The sequence below is a fragment of the Hemitrygon akajei genome, chromosome 8 (assembly GCF_048418815.1).
Source record: "Hemitrygon akajei chromosome 8, sHemAka1.3, whole genome shotgun sequence".
Classification (NCBI taxonomy): Eukaryota; Metazoa; Chordata; class Chondrichthyes; order Myliobatiformes; family Dasyatidae; genus Hemitrygon; species Hemitrygon akajei.
In genome coordinates, this window is record NC_133131.1 from 105,264,770 (window position 1) to 105,290,033 (window position 25,264).

Genomic DNA, 25,264 nt, shown 5'->3' on the forward strand with positions numbered 1-25,264 from the left:
GTGAGACTGATGGCAGAGGAGCTGTGTTGCCTCAGCTGTTGCACGGACTTGGCCCTCCTGGCACTGAGGTTCATGTTGCAGCCATACAGGAGAAGTCTGAGGTGAGAGCAGAGGCCACAGCGGTACGCTGAAATCCATACCACGTTGGGGGCTGGCCCCTCCTGTCAGTGCTGCCCTCTGCTGTTCACTTGGTGGAAGCACCAGGACAACATCAATCTACAGGCCATGCCATGCTTGGATCTGGGCTATTTATATATTTTTGTGACTGTATGTTTTCCAGTTATTGTAACATCATGTGCAGTGTGTTGTTGGAACTGTGTTTTGCACTTTGGCCCTGGAGGAACGTTGCTTTGTTTGGCTGTACTGTATTCAGGTGTAAGGTTGAATGACAATTAAACTTGAACTTGATGGTGTGGTAACTCGGCAGTTGCCATTGACTGTCAAGGGCAGGTGACTAGATTCTCTCTTGTTGGAAATGGTCTTTGCAAGGTACTTCTGAGAATGAATGCAAGTTGAAATTTATTATCATTCATGCCTGAATGTTGTATAAGTCTTGCTGCATGCAGCTATGGTCTGCCTTATTTACCGAAAGATGCAAATAGAATTGAATATGATGCAAATCAGAGAGCATCTCCATATCTGACCTGATGGTGGAAAGAAGGTCATTGATGAAGCAGCTGAAGCCAATTGGGCCTATAATACTACCCTGAGAAACTCCTATAATGATGTCCCAGAGCTGGGATGATTGACCACTGGTAACTGCAAATATCCTCCTTTGTGTAGACTCTGACCACTGGTTTCCCTTTGATGCCCTTTGATTTAAGGTCTGTCAGAGTACCTTCATACTACACCTGCGTCAAATGATACTTCAATGTCCAGGGGATTTTCACTCACCTTTGCTGCAGTCTTTGTTCCATATTGGAACCAAGGCAGTGACGAGGCCTGAAGCAGCATAGCTCTGGTAAAATCCAAACTGGACATCTGTGAGGTGGTTATTAGTGAGTAAGTACAACTTGATAGCACCTGAGGCACATTTGGTCCTGGATTACAGATCATTTGCACTGTAGATAAATAGTTGTCTAGTCCTATAGACTTTGTATCTAGTGATCTCAGCCTTTTCTTAATCATATTGAGTGAATGGAATTTTCTGGCTTCTGTAATGGAGGTAATCTCAGGAGGAAGCCATGACTGCTCCTCTAATTGCCATTTCTGTCTGAACATGGTTTTGAACACTTTCTAGGTTTAAGATGAGGCACGAGATTTGTTCAAAAGTAATTATTCCACCTGTCACTAGATGGCATACAAGAATACCTAAGACCGTGATGTATTCCTTCCCTGAGGAATACACCATAAATACCGTAGGTTGTTCCATTTATATACAAAATTGAGCAATGCAGGAGTGGCAATTAACACTATTTGAATGAGCTGCACTAAATACACTCACAAGGATAGGTTTTGTTATTCCCATTTCCAATAATGGCTGACAACAAATACCAGAATCCTTTTAATTTACACAGGAGAGATCCCAAAATCACGGGTGTTGGACAATTCTATTCCCTCTGGCTAATAAAATGCATTGTAACGTTGTACATTAGGAAGAAAGAAACATTGATTTTGCAAAGATGCCCTTTCTAGTTTCATGCTTACTGCCAGATGGTAAGACAATGAAAAAATTTATCATACCTCAAATTCAATTTTCAGATAAGACTATTTTTTTCCCCAAGAATATACAGGAAATGTGGGAATTTGGCGGTTGCCTATTAATTGTGCCAAAAGAACCCAATAAGATCATTATGTGATAACAGAACTCCTGTTGGCAACAGTTCTATAGGTTACAAGATTGTTTTTCTTTGCTATTTTACTGTTTCCTGTGTCCTCTGTTGCTTTTAAATAGAATTTTATACGAACAGCATGTCACATCAAAAATAAAATTTTTGTCAGTGTACGTCTTTAAAAATGCTGCTCTACATGAGCATAACAGATGGTTTAAATATAGAATTTTTACTTTTTAATGAAAGAGATATAGTGTGGTTTCAGCAATTTTCTTGAACTCCAGTTTTTAAAATGATAACTGGCTGTGAAATTACAACGACCGAATGTATTTTCAGATGCAATATGGCTACAGAGATGACTACAACTCATGTGTTCAAACAACACACCCACTGACAATGATTGTCCAAGATTCCATCCGGCTGCAGTGAACAGCTTCTTATAGTCTCGATGTATTTATTGCTAACAATTCCTATGAAAATTTTTTGTGGTTCACTCTTAGAACCAAAAGTCAGTGAGTAATACTGCGGTTTAATCATTCTTCAGACTTCCTAGACATGCTAGAAATAACCTGAAATTAAATAATTTTACAGTAGCTCCTGACCATTTTTCACAAAAAATATCAAGAACTTATATCGTGCAATGGTAGTTGGGAGCCCTTGAGACTGAATTGCTGACTACTGTAATTATTCATTAATTTTACAAGACTGACCCGTAGCTACTCCAGTTTTAATCTGTTACACTTCATTGCTATAAACAGTGATAATATCATGGCAACTAAACAACAGATAACCCACTCTATCATAAATATAATCTACATCAAGTTGTAATGTACTCTTATATCCAAAATTAGAGATTAAAATAATCTCTAAATTCATTTGAGATCATTTTCAAATCAAATGTTTGGCAGAGTATATCTCATTCCTATTTAAAAGAAAAGCTGATATTTAATCACCCGCCCATTTTAAAGGCAGAGCCATGCAGCACAGAAACAAAACTTTGAGCCTACCCTATAGTATCCATCTATTTTAATTCCATTTACCAGTACTTCATCTTTAGCCTTCAGTGCCATGATTAAGCAAGTGCATGTCTAAATATATACCATATAAAACTTGAGAGTATTTGCTTCCCTTACCCACACAGGCAGGGCATTCCAGATTACAACTATTGTAAATACATTCTTCCTCAAGTCCCCGCAAACTGCTTACTCTTTACCTTAAATCTATAGCATAGGGAAAAGGTCTCCTACCTGAAGTACTGACTGTTTCTCTTACCACAGATATGGCCTCACCTGCTAAGTCTTTCCAGAACTTTCTTGTAAGGTTTAGAGCACCTTTGGTTTTCTTTGATTTTTAACATCCTGGTTAACCTCCTTTACATTCCTTCCATTTTAATCATATCCTTAATCTAGTGTCCAACCAGTATTGTATACAATACTCCAGCTGTGACCTAACTAAAGTTGTATGATACTTCCATGTTCTTATTGCCCTTGTGAGGCTAATAATGTGTGTCAGCTTCAGAATCTTATCGACCTTTGCTGCCACTTTCAGCATTTCATGTATGCCAAAGTCTCCCTGTTCCTCAATACTCCTTAGGGCCCTATCATTCTTCTCATGTCAAGAAATGTGCAGCATTTGCACTTATTGGGATTAAATTCCACCTGCTTTTGCTCTGCCCATTTTAACAACAGTTTAATCCTATGGTCTAATATTCCTCCTCAACTGCATCAATTCAGAAAAATTATCTATCAGACCTCCTACATTCACATTCAAATTGTTAATGAATAACAGTAAAGTTCCCAACAACAATCCCTCTGTTACACCACTGGTCACAGGCTTCCAATCACAAAAGCACATCTCCACTTTCACCCTCAGTCAATTTTGCATCCAATTTACCAACCTGTCTTAGACCCCAAAGGCTCTAACTTTTCAGACCAGCTTGTCATGTGGAACTTTGGCTAAGGTCCTAATGTATTTAATGTATACCTCCTCAACCAAATCACCCAGACTAATCCCTTTTGTTACCACTGTTGGGAAATGTTGTCTAGCCAATTTGATTGAATTTTTCTCAAAGGCATGCTGACTAACTTTGATTAGACCGGGCCTTTCCAAGTGTAGGTTAATCCGATCCATCTCTGCCAGTGATGTTAGAAACAGAAAGATAACCATTTGGTTTATACCTGTCAAGTTTGTCCATTCCAATACCTGTCAAGGTACTTCTACCACCTCCTCTGGCAGCTCATTCCAGATGCTAGCTATTTCACATGAAAAAACTACCCCTTGATCTCCTTTAATCCTTCTCGCGTACACAAACCTATGCTCTCTAGTTTTCGATACCTATACCATGAGAAAGCAGACTCTACCTACCTCTTCTGTGACTTTCAAAATTTTATATACCTCTATCACGTTACCGCTCAGTCTCTCTTGCTCCAGGGAAAGCAGACCTAGCCTGATATTCTAAACCTTTCAATTTAGGTGACATCCTTCTGAATCTTTTATATATGTTCCCAGACTTAATCATTTCCTTCTTATTGTGTGGTGACCAGAACTATGCACAATACTCCATGCAGCCTAACCAATGCTTTGTATAACTGTAACATGGTGTCCTAACTTCTGTACCCAATGACTCTGCTCATGAGGGTAAGGAGGTCATCTGCCTTCTCAACACTGTTTTCTTATGTCCTATTTTCAGGAAATCGTGCATTTGAACCCCAATTTTCTGTGTTCATTGACACTTCTCCGGGCCCTTCCATTCATTGTGCATGTTTTGCCCTGTTTTAACTTCCCAAAAAGCATCACTGTACGTGTCCAAATTAAACTTCATCTGTCACTTTCTCACTTAATGTGTTGAAATCTTAGATAACCTTCTTCACTCTCCAGTATACCACCAGATTTGCTTATAAGACCATAAGATATAGGAGTAGAAATAGGCTATTTGGCCCATCGAGTCTGTTCCACAATTTCATCATGGCTGATCCATTTTCCCTCTCAGCCCCAATCTTTTGCCTTCTCCCCATATCCCTTCATACCATGACTAATCAAGAATCTATCAACCTCTGCTTTAAGTATACCAAATGATTTGGCCTCCATAGCAGCCCGTGGCAACAAATTCCACACATCCACCACTCTCCAGCTAAAGAAATTCCTCCTCAACTCCATTCTAAAAGGACACTCCTCTATTCTGAGGCTGTATCCTCTGATCTTAGACTCACCCACCATAGGAAACATCCTCTCCACATTCACTCTATCGAGGCCATTCAATGTTCGATAGGTTTCAATAAGATCACCCCTCATTCTTCTGAATTCCAGTGAGTAGAGGCCCAGAGCCATCAAATGCTCCTGATATGATAAGCCTTTCAATCCCAGAATCATTTCCGTGACACTCCTTTGAACCCTCTCCAACGTTAGCACATTCACTAAGGAGCCCAAAACTGCTCACATTACTAATGAGGCCTCACCAGTGCTTCATAAAGCTTCAACATTACATCCTTGCTTTTATCTACAAACTTATTAATCGTGACACCTACATTCTCATACAAATCAAAAATATTTAATAAACAATAAAGGACCTGGTACCAATTACTATGACACATCACTTGTCACGGGCCCTATTTTTTCAAATATAATTTCCTGTTCAAACTTGCCCTTGTCTATAATAGCTTGAATTATGTTCTATTTCTGAAATGCTCTCCCACTAATACTTCTACTACTTGGCTGGCTACATTCCGGAAGATTAGATCCAATATATCTCTTCTCTTTTTGCATTAAGTACTCTCCTGTTTTCTACTTCCCTTTTCTGGCACTGACAATGCAGTACTCACATTGAAAGAAAGCAACAATCTTCACAACCATGCTATCAAAAAACATGCTTTAAAAATATTGTTTGTTTTTAAATATGCCTTGTGTTTCTGAATAAAATAATTTGAATTCTTGGTTTGATTTTTGAGCTTCACGTTAAACCATGTATGTCCAGTTAAGTTTCATGTTCCAGAAGAAAATTACATTTCAAAGTTACACAAACAACATTAATCTTCAACTGATAAACAACTTCACATAAAAAACAATGTAAACATGTTTTTTCTACAAAGTTGTTTTCTATTCCACATTGTCTTTAAACTTACCTTCAATACCATCTGAAACACAGTTTCTTTCACAAAAGAAACTACTTTCACTGTTTCTACCACACATATTATAGTAGAGTGCAATAGATTAAAGTTTCAATAAATATTTTTATCATTGAACACATGAAATATTAATTCATTTATGAAGGGTCCTCCTTGATGTTTCAGACATTGCATGTAGTAATTTATTGTTAGACCAAGGAACAAAACTGCAACTATACCCATCAACCTCTTATAACATTCACCAAATAACTCATCATCATCCCTTATATAACCCTAGTTTTCAGGCAAGAAATGTTAAACTCAAGTTCTGTCTTTCTCTCTGTATTTTAAAAGATTTCATGTATTCATTTAAAGAACACAGTTATTTTTTATCATCAGCATCAAGAAAAAAGATTGACCATTATCTAAAAAAGTTGTTGACTGCAATTTAAATGTAAATTTAATTGTTATACAGCGTTTCTAACATACACTCAGTGGCCACTTTATTAGGTACACCTGTACACTTGCTTGTTGAAGTAAATATTTATTCAGCCAATCATGTGGCAGCTAATCAATACATAAAAGCACGCAGGCATGGTCAAAAGGCTCAGTTATTGTTCAGACTGAACATCGGAATATGGAACACATGTGATCTAAGTGACGTTGACTGTGGAATGATTGTTGGTGCCAGACTTCCTGGTTTGCCTATCTCAGAAACTGCTGATCTACTGGGATTTTCACGTAGACTTTACAGAGAACGGTGCAAAAATTTTTTAAAAGACATGTAGAGTGGAGGTTCTGTGGGCGAAAATGCCTTGTAAATGAGAGATCAAAGAAGAATGGCCAGACTGCTTCAAGCTGACAGGAAGGTGACAGTCATTCAAGTAACCGTGTGTTGTAAGTGGTGCGCAGAGGAGCATCTCTGAATGCACAATTCTTCGAACCTTGTAGTGGATGGGTTACAGCTATAGAAGACAATGAACATACACTCAGTGTTTACTTAGTACAGGAAGTATTTGCTCTCAAACTACATCTTTGAATTTTCCAAATCCGTGAAGGCCTTGATAATTTACAGGCTTGGCTTAAAGTCAAAACAGTACACATAATAAACATTAATACTTAATGACAACTATTCCTGATAGCGAGATAAAGAAGGGATCAAGCTCCATGGTGAACAAGACAACATTGGAAAATATTCTGGAAGAGTTGGTTCGCCCTACAGCCTTTCAATACATAATTGCAGCATGTGTCCTTGAAATTTCAGTAAATACTGGAAAAACACTTAACACAAATCAATTTGGCAAAATTATATTTTAAAAGCAGATTTACACATATTTTATTCTGAAACTAATCCATTTTATCCAAGTTGTTCAAAATAATTTTCCGTCAGAGCAAAGCAATTCACATTTCCCCTGAGTAATTTCCCCCAAGCATGCATTATTATAGAAATGGTCTCAGATCTGTAGAGCATTAAATAACCTCCATGTACTAATATACAATCTTACAGTAATAAAGCAAAACAAAAATCACACAACTGCTTCACAAAATAGTCCAATTTTACAATTGAAATTACCATAAAAACTGAATATGTCTGTAGTTCATATTAAACAGTCCTAGAGCATGGAAATTGAACTTTTTGCCCACTGAGTCTGTGCGACATTTACACTAAACTACACTAATCTCATTTTTTAAAAATATACCCCACATTCTCACCAACTCTTGGCAGATTTTAGGCATTCACCAACATACTTAATTTTGGGATGTGGGAGGAAACCAGGGCACCCCAAGGAAGCCAACAAGGTAACTAAAATAACATAGAAACTCTATGCAGATAGTATACACGGTCAGAAATGAACATGGGTCTCCAACGTTACAAACATAGATAACTAAGACGTCAAGTTTGCAGCAAACTTTATGGTGACAAACCAGGTAACTCTGGGATGTACTGTGGAGCACATTATGGATCAGATTTTTCTCAAATATTTACAAGGTGACGCACCTTTGCTATAATTACTTAACGTCCCCATTAAAGAAGGAAAATTAATGTTCATGCAATCATACCACATGCTCACCCATGAACATGTCAATTAAATATCATATATAGGAACAAGTAGTCCACTCCTACCTAAGTAAATAGTCCAATTCCGACCTGGGCAAGGACCTGGAGCCACTACAATTTGCCTATCACCTCAATATGTCTACAGCAGATGCAAACTCATTGGCTCTTCACGCAGCCTTGGATCACCTGGAGAATACAAATACCTATGTCAGGATGCTGTTTATTGGCAATAGCTAAATGTATAACACAATCGTTCCTACAGTTCTGATCCAAAAGCACCAAAACCTGGGCCACTACACCTCCCTCTGCAGCTGGATCCTCGATTTCCTCACCAGAGGACCACAGTCTGTGCGGAACAAAAATAACATCTCCACCTTGCTGATAATCAACACGCATACCTCAAGGATGTGTGCTTAGCCCACTGCTCTACATGCTGTACACCTACGGCCCTGTGGCTAGTCACAGCTCAAATTCCATCTATAAATTTGCTATCCTGGGCTCAAGATGTTGACGCAGTTACAAAGATCAGCGGCTATATTTCATCAGGAGTTGGAGGAGATACAGTATGTTACCAAAGACACTCATAAATTTCTATAGATGTATTGCAAAGAGCATTCTAACTGGCTGTATTGCCATCTGGTATGGCGGGGTGGGGGGGGGGGGTGTTGATTGTACAGGATCGAAATAAGCTGCAGAAAATTGTAAAAACTCACTAACCTACGTCATGGACACCAGCCTCCCCAGCACATCTTCAAGGAGCAATGCCTTAAAAAGACCATAAGACATAGGAGCAAAATTAGGCCATTTGGCCCATTAGCTCTGCTCCGCCATTAAATCATGGCTGATTCTTTTTCCTCTCTCTCCTCAACCCCATTCCCCAGCCTTCTCCCCATAACCTTTGATGATGTGCCCAATCAAGAAGCTATCAAGTTCTGCCTTAAATACACTCAATAATCTGGCCTCCACAGCTGCCTGTGGTAACAAATTCCACAAAATCACTACCCTCTGGCTAAAGAAATTTCTCTGCATCTCTGTTTAAATGGATGCCCCCTATCCTGAGGCTGTGCCCTCTTGTCCTAGACTCCCCTACCATGGGAAACATCCTTTCCACATCTACTCTGTCTAGGCCTTTCAACAATCAAAAAGTTTCAATGAGAGCCCTCCCCATCCTTCTAAATTCCAGTGAGTCCAGACCCAGAACCATTAAATATTCCTCGTATGATAACTCTATCATTCCCAGAATCTTCCTTGTGAACCACACCTCGACCCTCTCCAATGCCAGTACATATTTTCTTATTTGAGAAGCTCAAAACTGTTCACAATACTCAAGGTGAGGCCTCACCAGTGCCTTTTAAAGCCTCAGCATCACATCCCAGCTCTTGTACTCAAGCCCTCTTAAAATGAATGCTAACATTGCATTTGCATTCCTCACTACCAATTCTATCTGCAAGTTAACCTTTAGGGTCTTCTGCACAAGGACTCCCAAGTCCCTTTACATCTCAGATTTTTGAAATTTCTCCCCGTTTAGAAATCAGTCTGCATATTTATCTCTACTACCAAAGTGCATGACCATGCATTTTCCAACATTATATTTCATTTGCCACTTTCTTGCCCATTTTCCTAATCTATCTAAGTCCTTCTGCATCCTACCTATTTCCTCAACACTACCTGCCCCTCCATCAATCTTCGTATCATCTGCAAACTTGGCAATAAAGCCATCTATTCCATCATCTAAATCATTGACATACGGCATAAAAAGAAGTGGTCCAACACCGACCCTGGCAGAACATCACTAGTCACTGGCAGCCAACCAGACAAGGATTCTTTTATTCCCATTCACTGCCTCCTACCAATCAGCTAATGCTCTAACCGTGTTAGTAACCTTCCTGTAATACCATGGGTTCATAACTTGGTAGGCAGCCTCATGTGTGGCAGCTTGTCAAAGGCCTTCTGAAAGTCCAAATATATAACGTCCACAGCATCTCTTTCATCTATCCTACTTGCAATCTCCTCAAAGAATTCCAACAGGTTTGTCAGACATGATTTTACCTTAAGGAAACCATGCTGATCTTATCCTATCTTGTCTTGCATCACCAAATACTCCATAAGCTCTCCCTTAACAAATGACTCCAACATCTTCCCAACTACTGAGGTCAGGCTAACTGGTCTATAATTTCCTTTCTGCTGCCTTGCTCCTTTCTTAAAGAATGGAGTGTCATTTGCAATTTTCCAGTCCTCTGGCACCATGCCAGAGTCTAAGGCTTTTTGAAAGATCATTGCTAATGTCTCCACAAAAGGCAACATCTGTCATTAAGGACCCCACATCACCCAGGACATGCTCTCTTCCTATTGCCACCATCAGGGAGGAGGTACGGGAGCTTGAAGGCACATACTCAACGATGATGTTCCTCCCTAACATCAGATTTCCGAATGGACATTAAACCCATAAAGACTACCTCACTATTTTTTTCTCTTTTTGCCTGATTTAATTTAACTTTTTTAATACACATATACTTCTTTGTAATGAGCCCTGCGGCTGGCCATACAGCACAGAGCTTCTAGGGTTTTTGAGTACCTGTTTTTACTAATCAATATCCTAACTAAAGTTGTTAACCCCATGTCTTTTCAATTTAATCCTGTCAAGTTAATGGTGGCTGGCACATGTTTCCCGCATTCTATGATTATCCCATTCAGTGCCTTAGTCTGGTCATTGTATCGGAGAGAATAAATTGACTCGTGATGTCACCCAGTCGTTCCTTCGAAGCTTTGTTGGTATTCCAATGTCTAGCCTCTTACTTCCGTCTCTTCCTAGGAATCCTGTCATTCCTCTGCTCCTCATTCGAGTTGTGAGCCTGCCGTCTGCAGCTCCTGAGTTGAGTAGGTGCCAGCAACCTCCGTGACAGAGAAAGCCTGCAGTTCCTCTGCACCTGGGTCCAGTCCTCCAAGAGTGCACCATGACACTTCTTACTGTAATTTACAGTTTTTATTATGTAGCGCAATGTGCTGCTGCTGCATAACAACAAATTTCCTGACATATGCCAGTGAAATTAAACTTGATTCTGATTCCTAAGATCAGATCGCAGGTTAAAAGCAGAGTGATAAAATCTTGCAAAATATAAACTGCAGGTGGAAATAATTCAGAAGACGTGTAGCTTGGGTGGTTGACGGTTGGATTGAGTTGTTCTCCGATCTAGGCAATTTACTTGCAAACGTTTCATCACCATGTGAGGAGACTTCTTCAGTGCACTGTTACTTGTGGTGTGTCCTCTGAATGCTTAGTCTTTCAATCAGCTTATTGGAAATCATTTCAGAAACTCGGTTGTGATGTGGGGAGAAAATCTCGTTGCTGATTGGCTATGTGGTAAACTTTGTGCCTTGTGGTCTGGAATGTTGCCCGAATCAGCTCATAAATAGGACTGAGGTCTACATGTATATACCACAATCAACAGCGCACTGAACACCAATGCCTTTGAGTGGAAAATCCTGCAAAAGGTAGTGGATTCAGCCAAGTACATCACGAGTAAAACCCGCCCAACCATTGAGCACATCTACATGAAACGTTGCTGTAGAAGAGCAGCATCCATTATCAAAAATTCTCACCACCCAGGCCATGCTCTTTCCTCAACTCCTGTTATCACGTAGAAGGCACAAGTGCCTCAGGACTCGCACCACCAGGGCCTCAACATCCTCAGCCATCAGGCTGTTGAACAAAAAGGGATAACTACACTCATTTAAGGACTCTTTTATCTTGTTATTTCATGCTCATTATTTATTATTATTTATTTATTGCCTGCATTTGCACAGTTTGCTTACAGTTTACAGTTCCTGATGTTTACAGTTTACAGATCCTGTTTACAGTTACTGCTCTACAGCTTTGCTAAGTAAAGGAATCTCAGGGTTGTATGTAGTGACAAGTATGTACTCTGATAATAAATTTTTACTTTGAACTTTGAACTGATGATGTCTCCTTGCATGGTGATGAAACATTTGCAAGTAAATTGCCAAGATTGGAGAACAACTCACTCCAACCGTATACTGCAGTCAAACCCAGATCAACAAAATCACAATGTAGAAAGCAAGAAACAAAAGTTACCAATAGGTTGACCAAAGAGCAATTGTCACTATCTGAATGCAGCAGGTAAGTGAGCAAAGCATTTGAGAATTGGGTCATTTTGGAATTAGATACTTGCAGAACAATTGTATTAAATGTTGCAAATGACCACTTATACAATCACTGGCTATTATGCATGCATGTCAGAACAAGATTTCCTAGATCAGAACTTTACATCTGTCAGTGATTATGTAACCAACCACAATCTGATATGCAGTCCTATTGAGAAGCAGTGAAGCATTAATTTAGATCCAGTTTATTTATCAAGTATCATGCACAGCCAAAACACATGACATTTTAATAATACATATTGTTCTAGCTTCTTTACCCACGTTGAATTCAGTAACTGATAGTAAAATAAGCAAAAAACTTAAATAAACCACAGATATAGGAAATAGTTAAGAGGAAACTTTAACATTTCATTGTTTGAGATGTTTTGTAGAGGCATTAAACTAAGGTATCTACCCAACAGAATAAAAATTTTCACAATACTATCTAGAACACAAGTAACATTCCACTAAGATGTCCTACAGATGTCCTTGACAGACTCTAAAATGTTCCTCATCCAAAACAGTCAACCTTAGTAAGGCTGAAGCAAGCAATTAACTCAGTCTCACTACCTTTATAACATTATCTATGATTCAACTTCATTTAAAAGATTTCCATTAAAAGGCTTGCAAAATACTACAAATATAATTCTAGCAGTAACTTCAACCATCCTACCTTAACTTCACAAATGTTAAGTACTGGCTTCTGTTGGCCAGGGTCGACAATGAATGTTACATCCTGTCTACGTTCGATACGCAAGCCAGGGCAGTACGATATCGACAGCAAGCTGTTGCCCATGTAGCAGGCTCCCCCTCTCCTTGGGGTTTATTTCTGAAGCCTTCCCCATGAGTGGGTATAGCCACAGGGCAGCAGAGGTCTTCATTCTCCTAGATGAGCTGCCAACCATGGCTGATAAGACCTACCTACCCAAAGCAACTGTTTTAAGGCGCCAGTAATCCACCATTTCCCCTTCCACTGGGCTTAGAAACTAAGCCACACGTGGAGGCCAGGAGCTGGATTTAGTTGCCAGAGGCTATTCGAGATGCACGCCATTGGGAGCAGTTAATAGATAATGGGATCTTATCCCCACCTACCCCTCCCCTCACCCCACCCAGCACCAGCTATGACAACCTTAAGGAACCAAATGTTAAATATCAATCACAAAAAGAGAAGACATTTTAAATCAGGACTATTTTTAACTATTAGGAAAGAACCTTTCTCACTTTTGTCTGTGGTTTCATTCTTGTTGCCGATTGGCAGGATGGGGTTCCAGGTGGGCAGTGTGTTAGTTTTTGTGCAAGAGAGGGTTTGGAAATTTAGAGCCTGATGTTCTTGTTGTTTTTTTCACGTGGGTGATCTATTAGTTTTTGTGTGTTAGAGAGGGGTTTGGGGGTTTAGTGCTGTTGGGTGCTTTTCTTCTTTGTTGGGAAGGGGGTTTGATGTTGTTGCCACTGTTTTTTTTTGTGAGGGAGGGGGGTTGGGGGTTTGGGGTTTTTGATGTTCTGGCTGCTGTCTTCAGGGTGGGGAATCTGTTGGTTTTTGTGCAATGGGAGGGGCTGTGGGGTTTGGGGTTTGCTGTTCCATCTGCTGTTTTCTATGTGGGTGATCTGTCAGTTTTTTTTGTGAGGGAGGGGTTGGAGGATTTAGGGTTTGTGAGTTTTGTTTCTTTTTCCTTTACATGTGGGGAGGGATGCTGATGTCTTTTCTTTCAGTAACTTGCATGGTTGTTTTTTTTTTCTATTTCATGGCTATCTGGAGAAGCCAAATACCAGAGTTGTACATGCATACTTTGACAATAAAATCTCACAGATAATAAAAGATGTCAGGGTAGGAGCTCAAATGGTGCATGGAATATCAGGATGTTCTCAAAACTGCAAGCTTCATTTAACAACCAGCAATATCACTTTATTACATCCAGATGCAAACAAGACTTCTAAAAAAAAGTCCAATCTGTACTACCACAGGACAATCCCAACCCCAATTTTTATGCTCTGGTGATATCATCAACTCAGCAGAGACTGTGGAATGTACTCAGCAGACAGAATCGTCTCAAGCCCACATGAAAAACTTGTCAGTGATAAATCAGGAAACATTATTAAATTACAACCAAGTTTTCTGACATTAAAAGGCCCACAAAGATCATTATACTTCTTAAATGTTTTAAGTTTCCAATTTTACAAGTCATTCTGAGATTTACAAAAATATAATAATTGGAACAGACCATTCATCCCTTTGAGCCTCTGTCATTTAATGAGATCATGGCTGATGCAACTCAATAGTCACGGTATTTGTTAATTACCACTACCACTGTTGGTAAACATTATTCAGATTCAAACTTAAGTAAAGACCAAGAGTTATCATCTGCAGAAGAACTCCAAATTCCCAGCATCCAAGAAACATGAGGGAGAGATTAGTCTTTGGTCACTAGAATTTAATGCACACACAAGCTTCAGTCAGCCATTGTGCTCAATTCCATCCTTAATGCTCCACTGAAATCAATGGAACTGGATGTGTGAAGGCAAGTGAAACCAGCAGCCAATACTCCATGACATATTTGATTTTAAAACAGAATGAAAATCCCTGATTTCTTATCAATTTCTGATAAAGTTGATAAAAAGTTAAGGATTAAAGATGCAAAATAAGTGGGGAAACAGCTACAACTTTAAATTCATCAAGCACTTATCAACACATCTGAAAATAGTAAAATGAAATTTTAATATTGCTTTATAAAGCACCAATATTAAATGAACTGAGCTTTATCTAAACAACACTAAAGACTTCACACATTTCTATCAGTAAGAGGCTTGTCATGCATTTGGACACTGTTGTGCTTCACATCATTTCAAATAGTTAAAAAAGGCAATGACTCACAGAAACACAAGATTAAAAAGACAAGTTCTAGAAAATGTGATAATGTGTATAAAGTGTGCTATCAGATGTTTAACAGGAACATTTTAAAATAACATCACTAACATGAAATATAAATAACTTGTTTACCATGGATCATATTTAAATTCTAACCTGCTTTTATGAGAAGATTCCAATAGAAATAGAATTAGTATACTAACAACCAGCCAACAGCTGGAAGTTGGATGAGTGACACAGATGATCAATGGCAGCATTCAGTATTAAGTTACGAAATGAGGTCAATTTAATTGTTTAAAAAATTGATCTAAAGAGTAGGAAATGGGACAGTAATTGAAACAATAGTTCAACTTCAGAGCTTGGTTCAATTCACACACAAAATGAAAGACCTCTTATTCGATCTTTCAAGATACCTTTATTTTCATTCTTCTCAATTCATTTCACAATGTAAAAAAACTGTAAATTAGTACTAAGGGAGAAATTCATTCTCTCTGGAAGAAGTCACATTTTACTACTGTTGAACCCCTTATTTTCTAGGAGGTAGCCCTCCAAATCATAAGATAATCAAAAACCTACAGCTATATTTTGAAAGGAACTATAAACCACTTGCTAAAAGACCCAGAAAAAAATAAAGTAACCCAATGGAAGAACTCAATGAGTCAAGCAGCAACTGTGGAAGAAATAAAATGGTGTATGACATTTTGGGTTGAGGCCCCAGATCAGAACTGAAACTGAAATGCAGCAGGAAGATAGTCAGCAGCAAAGGCGGAGATGGAGGCTGGTAGCTGAAAGATGAAAATTGTTAAGTGGGGAGGGGGAAATGAAGTAGATGGAACTGGCTGGGGATATGGAGGGGAGGCGAGAAATAGATTGTAGTAGCCACATGAAATCACACCGTGCCCCAGCTGTGCCCACTTTCATGCTGGCTACCTGGAACAGTCTTTATTTTGAACCTACTCTAGAACATCTTGTTTTCCAGATTACATGGAACAGCCCTTGTTCCAAACTTATTCTAGACTCTCTTACTAACTTGCTCTCCACTATTTCAGTGACTGCATTGGTGCTGCTTCAAATGAGTGTCCTTTGCCACCAACTACCACTCTACCCTCAAGTTCACCCAGATCTTCTCTGACATTTCCTTTCCTTTTATGTATCTCTTGGTCTCTATCTCAAGAGACAAATTAGCCACTAACTATATTATAACACTCAAAGCTACCTTGATTACAATACATCCCATCTGTCTCCTGCAAGGATGTCACCTCTTTCTCAGTTTTTCCATCTCCATTGTATCTATTCATGAAAAGGCTTTCCACTCATGAAATGTCCTCCAGGTTTCCTCTTTGCCATAGTTGATGGGGCCCTCTCAACATCTGCTCTCAGCCATCCTCTTGCCAAACAGAACACCTCCTTCGTTATTCACCCTTCACCCTACTAATCTTTATTTTATCATTAATTTTTATTGCAACACCAACAAATTACATTCAGTACAACCAGTTGCCAGTTACATTTTGACTGTTTAACCCAGCCACCCCAAACCCTCATCCCCACCCCCACCTCTCTCCCCTCCACCAACCAATTGAATAGTAGTGCACACACAGTCAGAGCAGTCCTATCTTAACAGAAGATCTTTTAAGTTAGATATCAAATTAAGATTGTGTTTGGTCGTGCATCATTTACTCTTGCTGATGATAATTCCAGGTAAGAAATATCCAAAAAAGCTCTGAAGCCAGTGAGTACATGAAATATCATGAGGAGGTTTCCAACGCTGGACTACAATCTTCTTAGCTGCAGTCAGGCCTGCCAGCCAGATTTCGCGTGTTTTTTCCATATGGGAAAGGTGGGAGTCATCATTTAGAAGATATACAGCGGGGTCCATTGGTAATTGTACCCCTGTTAGTTCTGTAAGAGTACTGATAACCTTCCCCCTCAAACCAAAAACCCCTGGTCATTCCCATACAACATGTATAAAAGAGCCAACGGTTCCGTGGGGGCAAAATGAGCAAAATGGGCCAGGAACCAGTCCAATTTGATGTCTAATTCTCAGTGTTAGATATGCTCTATGACAAAATTTCAAGTGTATATACCGATGATTTGGGTTTTTCGAAGCACTGGCAGCATTATCCCAAATCGCATCCCAGTCTAAGTCTTGTTCCAATTCAGATATGTCCCTATCCCAGGCTTTCATTCCTGATGTGAGCATATATTTCTGGAAGTTTAATTTAACATAGATATATGACACTATCTGTCTTGGAACACTCTGTATCCAACTTAAAATGGGATGGTCCCTTAAACCTGACCCCTAGGGAACTCTGTAGGTTTTACAAGCTAATCTTACTCTAAAGTGGAAGAAAAGAGAGTGCTTATCAATATTATATCGAGATACCAGTTCTTGAAAGCTAAGGATAGTACTTGCCCCATTAATATCTTGAAGAATAGTAATACCTTTATCGTCCCAAGTTCTGTTAGTGAATGGTCCCCCCCCCCCCCCGGATAGAAAATGATTATTGTTCTATAATGGAGATGATTTGCACCATACACTTTTAAATTTTAGGAATTTTTCTGCTGCTCTAAACACTTGTAGCATACGGGTTAAAATTGGACCGTAATACAAAACACATTTTTTGGTAGACATACCTATAAGGAGAAAGTCCTTCAACCTTATTGGTGTTATTAGCTCTTGTTCTATATTTTTCTGAAACGAAACTTTATCCTCCTCCATCCAATAGCTAAGACTTTTTAAAACAAATGCCCAGTGATACAGTAGGGAGGTCTAATCCACTAAAAGAATTGGCGAAGTCATTCTCAGAAGGAACTGAGCCACTTGTATACAGTTCTTTAAAGTAATTCTTGAATGTCTCGTTTATTTCCTCTGTTGAAGTTACTACTCCACGTTTAGCACATCTAATCGCTGGTATAGACCTTTTAGCTTCCTGTTGTTTGAGTGTTAGTGCCAAAAGATGGCTCGGTCTGCTGCCTTCTGCATACACCCTACTAATCTTTGTATTCTTCACAATTACCATCATTCCCAATGGTGCAATATTTTATTGTATTTATTTAGAGTTACAGCACACTAACAGGCCCTTCTGACCCACTAAGCTAACACTGCCCAATTACACCCATGTGACCAATTAATCTACTAACCCATACATCATTGAAATGTGGGAGGAAACCGGAACACCCAGAGAAAACACATGCAGTCATAGGAAGAACATACATACTGTTTATAGACAACGACTTAATTCAACCTGGGTCAGTGGCATCAGCGCCAGACTTCAGAAGCGAAGGCTCCCAAGTTCAAACCCAATCAGCCCCTCCCAGGCAAGCTTTCCATCTGTGCCTGGTTGAGTGCTGAGCTAGCCACTCATACGCGGAAAAAACAAGTGTTGAGTCAGGAACGTTCGTACTGTGACCCCGTTAATCCGAAAGAAGACCAATCCCGACACCACACACCAGACAAGAATGGCTGACTGTCTGGTGTGACAAGCTATGAAATGTGTGTTGCACTACTGCGTCACCCTATCTTCCATTCATCTTCTCTTTCTGCTTTCCACATGGTCTACTCTCTACCCACCCTTCCTGGTGCCCTGATACTTTCCCCTGCAATCACAGATGCAACCCTTATCCTTTCACACGTCCAGTCCCATCACCAACAACTCCCTCCCTCACAATCAAAGGACCTAAGTGGCCCTTACAGACAAGGCAGAGAATCACATGCAGCCAGTAACCCGAGTTCAATTCCACCACTGTTTGTAAGAAGATTGTACGTTCTCCATGTGACCACCTGGGCTTCCTCCAACTTCCTCTCACATTACAAAAGATGTAAGGGTTAGTAGGTCAATTGGTCACATGTACGCAATTAAACAGCATGGGCTCATTGAGCCAGAAGGGTCTGCTACCATGCTCCATCTCAGAATAAAATTAATATTTAATCTCCATGTGCCAAGAGGGGCTCCAAATACTTATTTCCTCACACATGAGCCCATCCTCAAGTCAGACCTCCTCCAGTTCCTCTCCAACTTCCTTTTCATTGACAATGCTTTTGAGTTACTGATTATTATTCAATTGGATATCTTGTTTCATACTTGTATCTGTAACCAGAGGGTAGAAGGACTTTTGTATTATAATACAATTCATTCCAGATGCTCATTAATTATAGATTGCCTTAACAATTGAAATCATTAAAAGATTTGATAATTTGATCAGAGAAACAATTTCTGCAAGGTGACATGATCTTACAATCTGTGCTAGGTGAATATGAATGGGCATCAGCAGGAATCTTTTCAAAAGATGGTAAAAATCAGAGATATTCTCAAACCAAACACCACAAATGTCAAAGAAATTGAAGTTTAAGACTGAAAGCAATAAATATTTGTTAGAGCAGGTTATCAAGGCTGTAGGAAACAAGGCTCTATAGGACAAGGAAATGCAGAATGATATATCTCTCACAAAGTGAAGAATGTAGTGGGATGACTTTGAAGTTCAAATTGACCAACTCCTAGTCCTACTTATATGACCAACTTGACATTCAGTCTGTCAGCTTTCCTCTGGTTTCCCATGGAAAGACACAGAAATTCCTAAAATATCCTTAACAAGCCAGTGAGTTATTCTCTACTGGGCTTTGCTCCACTTAAATACATAGCCATCTTCACATGCTTTGAGATTACAAATGGTTAATTAAACATTTGCTTTCATTCTATGAACTTCAGTCCCTCGATCATGTTAGGGACATTCCTTGTTATTTTCCATGGAGATGCAACTTCTGGTACTTAGAACAGTATATCCCAGTACAGGCCCTTCAGCACATGATGCTATGCGAACTACTCTAAGATCAATTTAATGCTTCCATTCAGCATAACCTTCCATTTTCCTTTCATCCATAAGCTTATATCAGACTCTCTTAAATGTCCAATGTATCTGCTTCTACAACCATCCCTGGCAGCACATTCCATGCAAACATGTCTCTGTGTAAAAGAACAACTACCTCTGACATTTTCCCCATACTTTCCTCAAATCACTTCAAAAGTATGTCCTATCATATCAGACATTGCCTTGCTGGGGAAAAATGTTTGGGCCGTCCACTCAATCATTGTCTCTTATATAACAGTAATGACTTCTACACCTGTCAAGTCATCTTTCATCCTTCTTTGCTCCAAAGAGAAAAATCCTAGCTCACTTAATCTTTCCACATAAGAGATACTCTCTAATTAAGGCAGCATCCTAATAAATATCCTCTGTACCCTCTCTAAAAATTCCACACCCTTCCTATAATTAGGTGATCAGAACTAGACAAAATACTACAAATGTTGTTCAATAGAAATTTCCAGAACTGCAACACTTCTTTGCAACTCTTGAAATCAATTCCCCAACCAATGAAGGCCAACATACCACCCTATCAACTTCGGTGCAAACTTTGAGGGATCTATGGACGTGAACCCCAAGATCCCTCAGTTCTTCCACAGAATCCTGCCAGTAACCCTAAACTCTGCCTTCAATTTTGACCTTCCAAAGTTCATCACTTTGCACTGACCTGGATTAAACTCTATATGCCACTTCTCAGCACAGCTCTGTATTGTATCAATGCCCCGTTGTAATCTACGACAACCTTCAACACTATCCATCCACCTTCAATCTTCATGTTAATTGCAAACTTACTAACCCACCTTCCACTTCCTCATCAAAGTTATTTTATAAAAATCACAGTGCAGGGGTCCCAGAACGGGTCCCTGAGGAACACCACTAGTCAGTAACCTCCAGGTAAAGTATGCTCCATCTAGTACCATCCTCTGCCTTCAGTGGGTAAGCCAAATCTGTATCCATGCAGCCAGGTTTCCCTGGATCCCATGCCTCCTGAAATTCTGAATGAGCCCACCATGGAGAACCTTGTCAAGTGTGTTTCCAAAATCCATACACACCACATCCACAGCTTCATCAATTTGTTTTGTCACTTCTTTGAAGAATTCAATCAGCTTGTGAAGCACAACCTGCCCCTCACAAAACCATTGGCTATTTCTAATGATACTGTACTCATAAATCCTGTCTTTAAGAATCTTTTCCAACAATTTTCCCGCCACCGACACATGACTCACTGGTCTTATAATTTCCAGGAATATCCCTATTATCTTTCTTGAACCAGTCTTCGGGTACTACCACTGTGGTCAGTGAAGACAAACATTATTGCCAAAGGCTTCCCTTTCTTTCTGCAGTAACCTGTGGTACACCCCATTCTGCCCTGGAGACTTATCTATCCTAATGTTTTTCAAAAGTTCCGGCACATCCTCTTTCTCCACATCGACATGTTTCAGCATATCAGCCTTGGAGACAATAGTGCTCTTTCCGATTGATATTACATTATTTCAAATGCTGACGTAAGTAAATATTACAAGAAATTATAACACTGTTCAAATCATCCCCTTTGCCTCCTAATCATATTAAAACTAAAAAGCAGATTTTAATTCTCTAAATGGTACCTGAAAACAACTGAACTTTTCAACAAACTAAAAAAAAACTGTTGAGGGTAACATCCCAGATGGTAATGATGAGGCTTACAGGAGTGAGAAAGGTTGGTTGGTTGAGTAATGTAACAACAACCTTGCACGTATGTCAGTTCTTCAGGAAGGGGAAGTCAAGGGAATACACTTTAGTCCTTATTGAGAGATCAGCAGTGGAAAGGGTGAGCAGTTTCAAGTTCCTGAGTATCAACATCTCTGAGAATCTATCCTGGGCCCAACATATTGATGCAATTACAGAGAAGGCTCATCAATAGCCATATTACATTAGGAGTTTGAGGAGATTTGGTATGTCACTAAAAACTGCTGCAAATTTCTACAGATGTACTCTAGATGTACTTCGACTCACATTGTAAGCCCTACCAAGTGAAGAAAAGTATCTTATATCTTTTTCAGAGTCCTGATGGTTTCACAGTCTGCTTGGGGACCTATCTAACAGGATTCAGCACAAAACTGAGACACAAGAGTTTTCCAGTGCTGGAATCTGGGGCACCAAAATCTGCTGGAAGAATTCATCAGGTGAAGCAGATCTGTGTGAGGGAAGGAACTGTTCTCTGTTCAGATCAAAACCCTGAATCAGCACCACAAGTGAAACACCGAGCAATAATGGGATCTGCCATAAGTCCATCTCTTTCTCACCAAACTCTTTCTCCTGCAGGACATCAAGACATTCCATGCGAACAACTGTCTGATTAACTTGTAATCAAAGACATTGTTCTGTTTAATAATAACTACAAAGACAAAGTGAAACAGCACAATCCAACTAAATGCAATGTTCTGGGGCAACAAAGCTGAACACAATCTTCACAACACCAGAAGCAGGTAGAACCTTAACATATAGAAACACAGTGTTTGTATATCCAAGTTTTACTCATAACGTGATGCAGTCATACACCAAGGTGGCCTGAGATGAGGCCAACAATAAGTATATTTTTTCACTTTCTCTGAAGGCCATTTACATTGCATGCATATTTTTTAAAAAGCAAATACATACAGTAAATACTTCCATCGATAAATACCAACTATTCAGTAATTATGCACGTAAAAGAAAACACTGTTTTTCACTGCTGAGTTTTTCACTGCATGGCCTGCTGAGTTCCTCCAGTATTTTGTATGTCCTGATTTTTACCTAACCATTTAAGTACAGAAAAAATTTAAAGCACTGAAAAACTGTCCAAAAATTAATGCATAACAAGAAATTCTGTTCACTATTTCTACATTCTCAATTACAATTTGATTTACTCAATAACTCTAGAAGATAAACAAACTGCAAGATCCTTGATGCTGGAAACCAATTCAAGCACTCAACACTAGGATTCAAACTTAATTCTCTTCCTTAATCTTCACCTTCTCTTCATTTCATTTTCTTTCATTGTTTAAATTGAAATTGAAATTTACAATTCAGCAAGAAGTTTGATAATCTGCTCTCCAGCTATTCAGAAATACCTGGTCCTGTTTCTTAGACGCTCTTGAAATATCCAAACATGCTGATTACAGTAATCCCTACCAGTGAGTTCTGATACATGCTGCAGTTTATTTTTTTAAACACAACTAATTTTCAAACAATTCTGACATCTGCTGGAAAAAGGAAACTTCTCCATTCTCCGACACTATGAAGCAAGAGCAGAGTTCCATGAAGGCAGATTCTTATTTAAGAGGCCCGAAGAGCAACTGCAAAATATGACTTCCTATTTTTACCCAAAGTAATCTCAGAGTCCAGGAGGAATGCGCATGATCCCAAACTGGAAACAGAGTCATAAGAGTGAGCAGTAATGTGTGCTGCTAAAGCTTGCTCAACTGTTTCATAAGATCACAAATAATCTGACTATAACTTCAAATCCACATTCTCATCTCCTTGCAGTCATCTGTCACCCCTTGCTTATCAAACCCTACAATATGTGTTCTGTTTCTACAGTACTTTGCAGAAAGGAATTCCAAGATTCACATTTAAGTAGTAAGAAATGTATGAGTAAAACAATCAAACAAAAGTGTGACCCACATAATGCCTTTGTAAAGTATGCGTGGCATAAATAATAAGCATAACCTAGCAGCCTCTGTGAGTTGTGAGAAATACAGAGATTGGGCAATTATAAACACTGGAATCAAGGTTACTGCCCCTGACATTAAGCCAGCATTTGACAGAGTGGACTCTGGTAAAACTGATGTCAAAACAGGAAAACACTCTATTAGCTAAACTCATACTGGTACAATATGTTGGAGGTCAATCTTCCCAGCTCTCGAACACCAATGCAATAATTCCTGAAGTTTTAACTTCTAGTCAAATCATTTCAGCTGCTTCATCATTAACTGTTCTTAAGTGGAAGATATTTGCTAATAAATACACAATGTTCAGTTTCACTTGTAACCTTTTCATAATTCAACACAGCAGGGTCAGACAATACTTAGGCATGGGCTGATACGTGACAAAATACCATTTTGCTAAAAGACGTATGAAAATAGTCTTCTCAATGAGAGTCTAACCACGAATAATACCATTGTTACAGAGTCCTCACCTTCTGGTCATCAATACAACATTGACCATGGGACCACAGCCAATTAGAGACTGCATTTCCTGCAGCAAGTATCTCACTACCTGGAACTCCAATGTAATACTTTCAACATGCTTGGACAAGTGCAATGCTCACTGTTCAGGACAAAGTATATCATATCTATTCTGTATATCATCTGCACATAGTGGCTGCGTCTATAAAATGCAAAGCCACTCCCATATGAGTCCAGCAGTACCTTCCAAACCCATGAGCTAAGATCAAGTACATAGATTTTCAGTACATGGAAATTTCCACCACCTGTATGTTACCTTACAAATCTGGAAATATATCTTCATTCCTTCATTATTTAGTCCATCAAATCTTGGACCTCTTTCCCCAACTGCATTGTAGGAGTTCCATCAGCAGAATGTCTGCAACAGTCAAGGTTGTAGCCTATTACCAGCTCTTCTAAGGCTTTTTAAAGACGGGTGTTAATGCTATCATGCTAACAAAGGCCAGAAGCTGAGAACTGACATTTTAAATTAAATTAAACAGAAAAAGCAAGATGATTATAATACAGTTTTTCATATTGAAAATTCAATTGTCTTGAAGTTTTCTGCAACAGTATATTCCAAAGACCAATACAAGAATAAGCCATATTAGATTTACCAATTATGATTCAGAGCCAGCAAACAGACTAATAATAATAACTTAGTAATGGAGCACTTTTTATGCAAACAATGTAGTTCAAAGTGCTTTACAATAGAATAAAATGCAAACATGAAAATAAAAGATAAAAAGATGTTTGTTAAAAGCAAGCTTAAATAAATAAGTTTTGAGCTGGCATTTAAAAGTGTCAACTGAGTCTGCATCCCTTATAGTTTTATGTATTGAGTTCCACAGTTTAGATACGTAATTCCAGAAAACGGACCTGCCGATTATCTTTGAGGGAGATTGTTTAAGTTTAAGATACCAGCAGAAGAAGACCTGAGAGCGTGAGCAGGATTATAAAGCAGAAGTGATTCTGTGTGATGTACTCCAGTCCCAGACCATTGAAAGCTTTAATAGGAAGTAAGAGAACTTCAGAATCAATTCTATAAGATACAGGAAGCTAATGCAGAGCAGTTAGGTTGGGAGTGATATGCTTCCTTATCCTGATTTTAGTTAAAAGTCTAGCAGCTGTGTTCTGAATGAGCTGAAGTTTGTCAATAGAATGCTTTGGAAGGCCCATAAAAAGTGCATTCCAGTAATCTAGTCTATTTGATATAAACGCATGAGGTAGTTCTTCAATATCATTATGTGACAGAAATGGAC

General features: G+C 39.1%; 1 protein-coding gene across 6 annotated transcripts in view; it reads right to left on the reverse strand.

The window, feature by feature from the left end:
• cobl (cordon-bleu WH2 repeat protein) overlaps window positions 1–25,264 on the reverse strand; it is a 263,076-nt gene that overhangs the window by 186,643 nt on the left and 51,169 nt on the right. Inside the window, exon 2 of one of the 6 annotated variants that reach the window (XM_073054335.1) lies at window positions 24,280–24,381. The exons of 4 other annotated variants lie outside the window; for them this stretch is intronic. The gene's annotated coding sequence lies outside the window, so the exon portion shown is untranslated. Of the gene's footprint in view, window positions 1–7,997; window positions 8,116–24,279; window positions 24,382–25,264 lie in introns of those variants that run through there. One more of the 6 variants, XM_073054336.1, reaches the window with a different exon arrangement.